Genomic DNA, 11022 nt, shown 5'->3' with positions numbered 1-11022 from the left:
CCTGCCTCTGCCTCCCAAGTGCTAGGATTAAAGGCGTGCGCCACCACCGCCTGGCTATTTTTCTGAAAAAAATAAAAAGAGTAAAAGACCACAAATAACTCATTAGCACAGGTTGTTGGGAAAATGGTTCAGTCTTTGCAGAACATCATGAAGACCTGAGTTAGGACTTTCAGCACCCATATAAAAATCTGGATAGAGTAGATAGGTCATCAAGACAGAAACAAAACAGAGAAATAATGAAACTAACAGAGGTTCTGAATCAAATAGACAGACCTAACAGATATCTACAGAACATTTCACCCAAAACAAACACACACAAAAAAGTACCTTCTTCTCAGCACCTCACAGAACCTTTTTCAAAATTGGCAGTGCAGTCAGTCACAAAGCAAGCTTCAAAAGAGACAACAAAATTGAAATAACCCCTTGTATTTTATGGGATCATCATGAATTAAAGCTGGACTTAAACAATAGAAACAACAGAGATCCTACAAACTCATAGAAACTAAACAATTCTCTACTCAGTGATCACTGAGTCAGGGAAGAAATAAAGAAAGAAATTAAAGACTCTATAAATTTCAATGAAAATGAAGGTACAACATACCCAAAGTTTTGGGGCACAATGAAAGCAGTGCTGAGAGCGAAGTTCATAGCAATAAGTGCTTTTATAAACAAATTGGAGAGATCTTATACTAGCAATTTAAAAGTGCACCTGAAAGCTCTTAGCTGTTGCAGCTTCATGGAGAATGAAGTGGCCAGGTGAGACTTCCAGTGGAAGAAGGGGTACACCATCTTACCCACAAAATCTTCAACCCAAAATTTGTCCTGCCTATAAGAGATGTAGGGATAAAGATGGAACAGAGTTGGAGGGAATGGACTACCAATAGCCAGCCCAATTTGAGACCCACCCCATGGGAGAGAACCAACCCGCTGACACTATTAGTGATACTTTGTTATGCTTGCAGAAAGAAGCCTAGCTTAACTGATTCCTGAAAGGCTTCATCCAGCAGCAAATATAAACAGATGCAGAGACCCATAGCCAAATATCAGGAGGAGCTCAGGGAGTCTTGTGGAAGAGTTGGGAGAAGGCTTGAGTGAGCTGGAGGGGTCAAGGACACCACAAGAAGACCTACAGAGTCAACTAATCTGGGCCCATGGGAGCTCACAGAAACTGAACCACCAACCAAAGAACATGCATAGGCTGAACCTAGGCCTCCTACTCCTTTATAGTTTGAGCTTCATGTGGGTCCCCTAACAATTGGAGCAGGGACTGTCTCTGACTCTGTTGTCCACTATTGGATTCCCTTCCCCTACCTGGACTGCCTTGTCTGCTCTCAGTGGGAGAGGATATACTTAGTCCTGCTGTGACTTAATGAGCCAGGGTGGGTTGGTACACATGGCAAATTTCCCTGGCTCTTAGGAAAGGGAGAGGGGGTAACAGAGAGAGGGGTTTGTGAGTGTGGGACTGGGAGAAGGGAAGGAGGGCTATGATCAAGATATAAAGTGAAGAAAGAAAGAAAGAAAGAAAGAAAGAAAGAAAGAAAGAAAGAAAGAAAAGAAGGAAGGGAGGGAGAGAAAGGAGGGAGGGAGGGAAGAAAGAAAAAGAAAGATATGAAGAAAGAGAGAAAGGAAGGAAAGAAAGAAAGATAAAATAAAGACAAAAACAAAGAAAAAAGAAACAAGGAGAGAAACAATGAAACAATGAAAGACAAATGTTCAACACAGACCAGAGGGATAGGTAAATACAATGCTTGCTGGTGGTATAGAACATGGAGAATGAGGGGCTTGGAAAAATAAGCTTGATGCAGCTACACATTCCTGGAATCACTGCACTGAGGAGGCAGAGGCAAGTAAAACCCTAAAGCTCAATAGCCTACTGGTCTAGCCAGCCTAACTGAATCAGTGAACTCCAAGTTCAGGGAAATTGTCAGCTTCAGTATCTGTGGAAACAATATCTCTGTCCTCTCCACAAATATATACATGCACATGTACACACACACACACTCGCACGTGCACACACATACAATTAATAAGGTGAGAGATGAAAAGGTGCATTGATGGTTGATAGGGTGAGGGCTGAAGAAATGTCTTGATGATTAAGATTCCTAATCCTAAAATTGAGATTCGTAAGGTACCCACATACATATGTACACACACACACAGACACACATACGCACACAAACACACACACACAAAACACTAATAAATGTAACACATCACAAAAATAGACTCAGGGATAGAAATCACATGATCATCTCACTAGATACAGTAAAGATCTTTGAAAAATTCCAGTGACCCTTCATGATAAAAATCCTAGAGACTCTATGAATACAAGGACCATATCTCAATATAATGAAGGCAATATAAGGGAGTCCTACAACCAACATCTTTCTGAGCAGAGACAAATTCAAAGTCAAAGAGACATTTTCACTATAATCAGGAATAGACTAGCTTGTGTACTCTCCCCCTAATATTCAAAACAGTACTTAATGTCTTGGCTAGAACAATAACACAAGGGAAAGAGATAAAGGGATGCAAATATGCAGGTAAGAGGTCAAATATCCTTATTTGCAGACAATATATTGAGAAATAAAAGACCATAAAGACTCTAGCATAAAGTCAATATAGCTGATAAAAATCTACCAAAGTAGGATACAAAATTAACTCAAAAAATCTATAAACAATCTATAAAAATCTTACACCAAATCTTAAAACAATAATAAAAAATAATGAGTTATTAAAAATGTTCAAAATTCAGTGTTGTCTGTTTATAATAACTAAGAGACAATATTATACATATTACCTTAGGGTAGTTCAATAAATGTATTAGACACATATAAAGAAAACCATAAAAATATATAGTATAAAAAAGTTAGTAAAAAGCAGAATGAAGTATATATTACTTCCATAGACAATATAATAATATTTTTAAAGTTAGATGCAATCAATAGATGTATAATATCAAGATATGTTACCTTTTCATAAATTCTAAAGGAAAACTTCATATTAAAAGAAAACTTTTTAAATTACCCCCAAGTAATACTTTTCTAAAGTTGTAACAAAGGAGTAATTATATATTAATTATTATAATTCATTGTATAGTCAGAATAATCTAAAGAATAAAATCGGTATTCAATTATATAATGGATAATATCAAAATAAAATATCCTAAAAAACATATAAGAATAAGTAATATGGTAAAGACAATATTTAAATTAGAATAAAAGAAGGAATCACTCAGTAGTCACTTCAGGACTCAGTTAACTAGTTCAAAAATAGATTTTACTCCTCAGCCTAATATCCATAACAAATTTTTCATGCCTTTCCAATACTATTCCAAAATGCTAAAGGCAGAGTTTTTTAGACTTAAAAAAAATGCAAATCCAGTCATAATATTCCTGTGAAAATAGTGAATTTTAATTTAATTAATATCTAACCAGACATGACAGTAAAATGTACAGCTAGATTTGGGGACTCACACTTGTAATCTATGTATGCAGATAGCCAAGACATGAAGAGCCAGGAGTTCTAGGCTACATTGCATCAGAGAGTGAAATGCTCTCAGAGAACACACACACACACACACACACACACACACACACACACACACACACTCACACACATCAACGAAGAAAAATAATTGAAATCAGAGTGTTCAAATGTCTTTGCTTTTATTTTATTTTTTACATACATGAATGTTGTGACCACATGCACACATGTGCACCATGTATATGCCTGGTGCCCTTGGAGGCCAGAAGATGGCATTAGATCCCTGAATTTAGTGTCGTCATCAGTTGTGAGCCATGATGTGTGGACTAGGAACGGATCATGGAATATGTGCAAGAGCAGCCAGTGCTCTTAATTGCTGCACCATTTCTCTAGCCCTGGTTTTTCACTCTGAGAAAACAATCTTCTTTGGACTCCCCACAGCACTGGTGCAAAGTATCTTTCCAAAAGCCAGTCACTAAAATTTTCCCCATTTGATCTTCCCAGAAGCCTCAGGAACAAGCAATAACTTTCAGTTTCATAAAACTAAAGTGTGAACAAGGTCATGATACCAATTTCAAGAGGACTTGATTTTCAGAACAGTGTTATTTCTTCAGACCTCAGCCATGCTCCAGGCCCTTATTTCCAAAGGAAAGCTTTGAGCTGCACTGTTTGTATTGCAGCACAGGAGAGAGGAAAATTCAAGGCAATAATTACTGAAGTAATTGCCATTGATTGTTTAAGATAAAAGAAACTGAAGTTCAAACCAGCAAGTGTCCCATAAAAGATGTCACATGGCTGGATTTCACATATATTAATGTAAAGCTGCTTCTATTTTTTCATTAAAAATTATGCCTGCTCACAACTAAGCATATTTTCAATTAAAATTAAAAGTCTTTGTTCATTTTACTGTATAACTGTGCCCTGGTTCCTAATCTCTGAACTGAGGAGTACCCAGCCTTGCCTAGTCTTAAGAAAAATCAAACAGTTAGTACAAACATACATAAATAGTCTTTTAAATATATAAGTGACATTATCTTCATGTGTCTGTAGTAATACACACTGATGATGTTTCTGGAGCCACAAATGCAGCTCTACCTTAGGCTATATAATGAGACAGATTAAATTTTTAAGAGCAAAAATGTAGAACTCACTTTTGCAGAGTCCTGAAAACCACTCTCCTTTCTTCCATGCCCAGTAACTCTGTAATACATTCAGAAGGTTGTGGGTCTAACTTCAGGACTCAGCAACGAAGAACATTTTATCTGGACCAAGTAAAAGATTTCTATTTCTGTTGTTTATGCTGCAAACTAAGAGAAACTGTCATCTTGGAGAATCGCCTTTCTCTTTGCCATGCACAACCCCAATCAAGAGATTTACTTACCCTGACTACTGGCTGTATTGACCCAACACTAGCTTCAGACAACATTTGCTAAGACTTTGAAGTTTAAGAAAAGCACCTTCAAGGTCACACTAATAAAAAGGAAGGATTTTCTTTTCAGTTTCTTCATAGAAAACACACACACACACACACACACACACACATACAATGTGGTGGTTATAATTCTGAGTGGTTGTCTCCAAAAAATATCTGACCTTAGAAGACAATTTGTCAACACTCAAATGTAGCCAGTGCTACATTTTATAGCAGAAAAGTTTTCTTTTCTAGGAGAACAAAAATCTAACTAACATTTTCCATTAACCAAAGGGGTGTGCTTGTGCTCAGTGGTGAATGGGGATGAATGGACTCTGCATACTAGACTATGTGCTAATAGGCTTTTCATGAATTTGATGAGAGTCTTAACATTAGGTTGTGTTTGATTCAAACAGAGGAAGCCTCATTACTGTGAGACCAGTAAAGACAGACAAAATCCCCGAGTTCCCAGAAACATACAATCCCAAAAGTATGCCAGAAGAAACCTTTGATTCTAGAATGAATCAAAGATTAAAACATTTCTAGGAGAACAAAATCCTACCTAATCATGTTCTATTAACCAAAGAGGTGTCCCTGTGCTCAGTGGTCAAGGGGAATGGATGGACTATGCATTCTAGACTATTTTGAATCCCTTTCAAAGCCAGCAAGCAGCACTGCCCAATACAGCCTTGCAGAGTAAAGACCAAAGAGAGGCCACCTTCCAGACTTAGGTCTCTAAAAGCCTACCAAGCTCATTAGCTATGTATCTGCCTGCACAGGACCATATTCATTATGAAGTGATATCTACAAACTATGCAAAGAGAGATGAGCTGGGGAAGGAAAATCAGATGAGGATGCCAGACATTCACCCCAGAGAAATGATTGATGCCAACAGGAAACGTTCTTGGTTTAATTCATTCTAGTGATACCATTTTATTGCCTGTGTTGTCCAGGCGTTTTCTGTACTAAAAATGAAAGTATAAGCAAATGTAGTCTGTACCTGTTTCTCTCCCAGGTAAGGAGGCAGAAGTATAAACCAATACCATGCAAGGTTACATATTTTATAATAAAGATGTTCTAGAGGGCTGTGAGTGATCAAGAGAAGGACACCCGGGCTGGTGACATGGCTCAGCGGGTAAGAGCACTGACTGGTCTTCCGAAGGTCGTGAGATCAAATCCCAGCAACCACATGGTGGCTCACAACCACCCTTTATGAAATCTGATGCCCTCTTCTGGTGCTTCTGAAGTCAGCTCACAATGTACCTATTTAAAATAATAAAAATAAATCTTAAAAAAAAGAGAGAGAGAGAAGGACCCCTATTCCTAACTGGCATCTAGATGAGTATACAGAAACACACTACTGATCACCACTGTGATTAACCAGGTAATAATATTGCAGAAACTTATTAGTTTCAGTGTGATATACACTACTATAACTGCTGAAACACCTATTCACAGAGTAACTAGCTTAACATGGTAGGTAAAACTGAGTGACGAAATTGATCGTTATCTGGGGTACAAAAGCAATTGATTGTCTAATAATAACTTTTTATAGCTGGGGGAAGATGATATTAGTAACTGAATAATAATATATCTGAATTTTACAAGCCTGCTTAAATTCAAAACCCTTTCATTTTTATAACAGGACCTCAAGATTTTTGCAATCAAATGTAGAATTGTGGCACTGCTGACTGTTGAGGAAAATTGTTCAGCTTTATCTAACAAAGCTGAAGATATGCATAACCTAGGGCTCAAAGTCTATGGCTAATTAGGTTTGAGAGGGGACTTGTGAATTTGCATTTATTTCGATGCAAAAGCAAGAGGTTTATTTTCCAGCTTGTCGTGGTCGACCTTCAATTAGTCCCTCAAGGTGAGTTACTAAGAAGGTGACCCTGAATGGCTATTACACACAGTTTGTATACTTTTTAGGGGCACAGGTTACATCAGCAAGGTTACAGTTCAAACTTATTTGCTAAGCATATTGACCTTTAATCCTATTGGCTAGCAAGCATACACAAATTTGAACTCTACCTGAGACTTTCCAGAGTGTCAGGTAACAACTATCAGTCAGTACATTCTGAGATTTTTTTACTCAAGAATGTTCCTGTGGGTGGAGAATGGAACTTGGCCTAGTCTTGATCCCAGGTGGGAGGGGAAAGCTGTAAGGAGGATTTAGGACTGGAAAACCCTTAGGGTCCGTCATTATCCCCTTTATCTTGTACAAGCTCCAATCATGGAGCTATACTCAGGGGTCTTGAGGAACTAATTTTTCAGGTCTTGTCTCGAGGTCTCATATTGTTGGCCCAGGAACATCAGCTGCACTGCTCCTATTCTCTCTCTTATGAAGGCTATAAGCTTGTTCAATATGCAGGGTCCAAAGATCAACAATAGCAGGAGAACAATTAGGTGTCCTAACAAGTTGGACATGAGGGTGCTTAACCAAGGGGAGGAGTTAAACCAAGACTTGGACCACCCCTGACTCTGTTCTCTTTCTCTCTTCTGCTTGGCTATCCCTTTTTTGAATGAATGATATTGATGCTTCTGATACAAAAGTCACCTAGAATCATTATTTATAAAAATGTATGCATATGTGCACCACAACAAGAGCAGGCTTGCTAAAGGATGTATTTTTCATAGCATTCTAAACTAGACACAATTCAATTATCAGTAGAGGATAGATGGAACATCATATAATATAGAGCAGGCTGAAAGATCATGAGTAACAGGAAAAAAATAACATGAAGCAAAAAAATAAAAAGAAAAAAAGAAACATATTCAATATGGCTCCATTTGTATCGTGTAACCAAACAGACAAAGCTAAAGTGCACTGTTTACACATGCAAATAATCTACAGATAAGAATGCATAATTCAAATTGAATACATGCTTTCACAAGCATTACCATGAAACACTGTTGCTTGACATAGACAGTGGTTATACTGATGTTGGCTTGATGGCTGATCTAGTTTCCTGTCTGTTGTTGTGGTAAAACTTTCTGACCAAATGCAGCTTAGAGAGGAAAGGCTATATTTGACTTATACCTTCAGGTTGTGAAGCATCACTAGGGATAGTGAGGGCAAGAGCTTAAACATGAACTTGAAGCAGAAACAATGAAGAAACACTACATGTTAACTCACAAGCCCATGCTTAGCTACCATTCTTCAACAGGGTAGGACTACATGCCCAGGGATGATACTAACCACAGTAGACTGTGTCCTCCTACATTGATTAGCAATCAGCACAATGCCCCAATAGTTAGATCTGGGTAATCCCAAATTGAAGCCTTCTCAGATGATGCTTGGGTGTAAAAAGTTGACAAAGCTAAGACAATCACTATCATTCAATTTTATATATAAATCCAATATACTTTTCTCTAGGAATCTTATATTTAATAATAAAAGAGGACAATGCATTCAAAAGGGTGAAAACATTCAATATGGGTAAATTGTGAAAAGCTTTATAGAGATGCTGAGTTATTAGCCACAGGGAAGCAAGTTTAAATCATTTTAATGAAATAATAGATTTGGACATTTGAAAATTAAAAAATAAAAATCTGTTGTTTTTATTAATAATGTCAATTTTTAAATTACCTATGAGCCAATGAAATGGCTCAGCAGGTAAAGGCACTTGCCATGAAACCTCACAACTTGAGTTCAATCATTGGGACCTATGTGGTCTAAACAGGAAACTAATCCCATAATTTGTCTTGTGACCTCCACCTCTGTGTCCATATAGATAGATGGATGATATATAATTACGATCCATAGATAGATAGACAGGCAGATAACAGATAGATATGAGAGAGAGAGAGAGAGAGAGAGAGAGAGAGAGAGAGAGAGAGAGAAGCAGACAACAGATGAGAAATTGATAGAAGCTAGACAGATGAACAGACAGACAGACAGACAGACAGACAGGTAAATATGCATTTGAAGATAAACCAAATCTCCACTTAGTATTATCAAGTACACTGGAATTCTAGAATTTGGCTCTGTGTTAGATGGCCTCCAAGCAACAAGCCTCAAGAATCATTGAGCCTTTTCAGCAAGTGGTTAAATATCAACTAACAATTTGTGATCCATAACTGTTCTCAGTACGTCCTCCTTTCCTCTTTCCTGGAACTCAGACAATGCTTTCCCTTCCCAGCACAGAATCTCCACTCTTGCCTATGAGAGGCAAAAAGCTTTCTGGACTATCCACCTCTTCAGCAGTTTTCAGGTAAATCGAAGTGCATGTTCTGTGCTTGTCAATTCCATTTCATTAAACACCTTCCAGCTTTGTTTCTAAGACAGCACCGTGAAATTCGAATTTTCCTTATGATGTGGGAGTCTACAGAATGATGCCTTGAGTGGTCTAAAGTTAATAACTGATTCATTATCCAAAAGGCTGGGGGTTAGTCACGTGATCCTCCTCCCAACCTTCTGTAGTATGCTCCCTCTCCAGGAAAAATCATAGGTCAACCAGGAATCTGTTTATGAAAAAGACTTAATGGCTAAAACTCCTACAAACCTCTACATTTGGATTAAAGAAAGATGATATCATCTACATGAATGAAAGTGGATGACACTTAAAGATATAGTCAGGGAAGTAATATTTGTGGCAATCTATTACCAGTACATCAAGGCACATTATGACCATACCAACCCCCACATCTCTTTCTTTTAGATTTGGTTTCACAAAAATAAATATACAAATGGATCAGGACAGAGAGTGAGAGTCTGGGATCTCAAATACTGGGGCTATTGAGGAAGAAAAAGAAGCACAAATTCAAGGCCAGCCTGGGCATCTTAGTGATATCATGCCTCAAATATATAGCCCAGTGATAAAGCATGTGCCTAACATGTACAAAACCTTACATTCAAGTCCCACTACTGAAATCAATAAATAAACAATAAATGCAAAACTCTCCCTCTCACTTTTCCTCCATCACTCCCTCCTTTATGTATAGGTTTCTCTCATTTTTATTTCCTTTCTTTACTCTAGATCTTTTTCCAAAGAACAACAGTACCACACAAAATCCATTACTGTTTCTCTACCACATACCTCCTTTTAAACAGGTCCACATCCAGTACTACTGATTCCTCTAAGGATTCTTCCTGACTCAGTCCCTTTTCTCCACGCAATTCTCTTTTATGATAACTTCCCCAAGTGCAGTAATTACTTGTTCCTGTGTCTATGGCTCCCAATGCTCCTTAAGTGCAAAGCCGCCTTAGCTCACCTAATGTAAGAACTGGTGCTCAGTAAACAGTGTTGAGCTGAACTCTCCTTAGTTTTTCTTTCTTTTGCTGTGGTTCTCCTGAAAAAAGTTAGTACTAAAGTAGACTTTCTGCGTGTAAGGTACCTACTGCCCTTGGAAGTCTGGACACACATTCACTGAGATTTAAAATCAAAGTTATCATTAAGTAAATTACATCACAATGGAGTAAAGACATTAAAAATGCCCTGACAAACAAAAAGGTAAGAGCATTCAGGAAACAAAAAGCCTAGGCAACAACTGAGTGGAACCAAAAGTAAAAGGATGTCCTCAAGCAGCCAGAATTCCCTAGAGTAGCATTTTCACCACAGCATTCCCTCTAATATGCTAAATAAGAATTGATTAGAATTTTTTTCTTTCTTACTTAATCCTTTATGGGCATTAGTAGATTCAGCAACCCATCTTTAAAAATGGCCACTAAATCTATGGACTATTCTGCAATAATTATCCTCCTACTGTCTTACCCATCCCTTGTGATGTAACAGGAAAAACCATTATGACCCTTTAGTTACTAGCTTTCTGATTACTCTACTGTATCAATATACCTCATGCTACCTTTTAGGAATATTTCTAAAGTATAGCTCTAATTCTACCACTTCCTGAAGTATGTCTTATAATGAAATCCATTACCCACTAAATTATTTCCAGTTCCTCAGATCCAGCACATATTACAATGTGAATAAACAATGATTTTAGCTCAAAAATTAGCTACCCCCTTACTTTGACCATTCATGTTCCCAAACATGATCCACATGATTCTGCTTCATGTGATTTCTTTCTTTTCTTCTGTTGGTTTTATTTTCCCTGTTCATCCAAATTGTCAGAATCCTGAACAGTTTACATAAATGGTTCAAGTGTCATTTGCTTGATGAAGT

This window comes from Mastomys coucha, unplaced genomic scaffold (genome assembly GCF_008632895.1).
Source record: "Mastomys coucha isolate ucsf_1 unplaced genomic scaffold, UCSF_Mcou_1 pScaffold6, whole genome shotgun sequence".
Classification (NCBI taxonomy): Eukaryota; Metazoa; Chordata; class Mammalia; order Rodentia; family Muridae; genus Mastomys; species Mastomys coucha.
The sequence above is the reverse complement of the archived record's forward strand: the minus strand, read 5'-3'. Positions refer to the sequence as shown.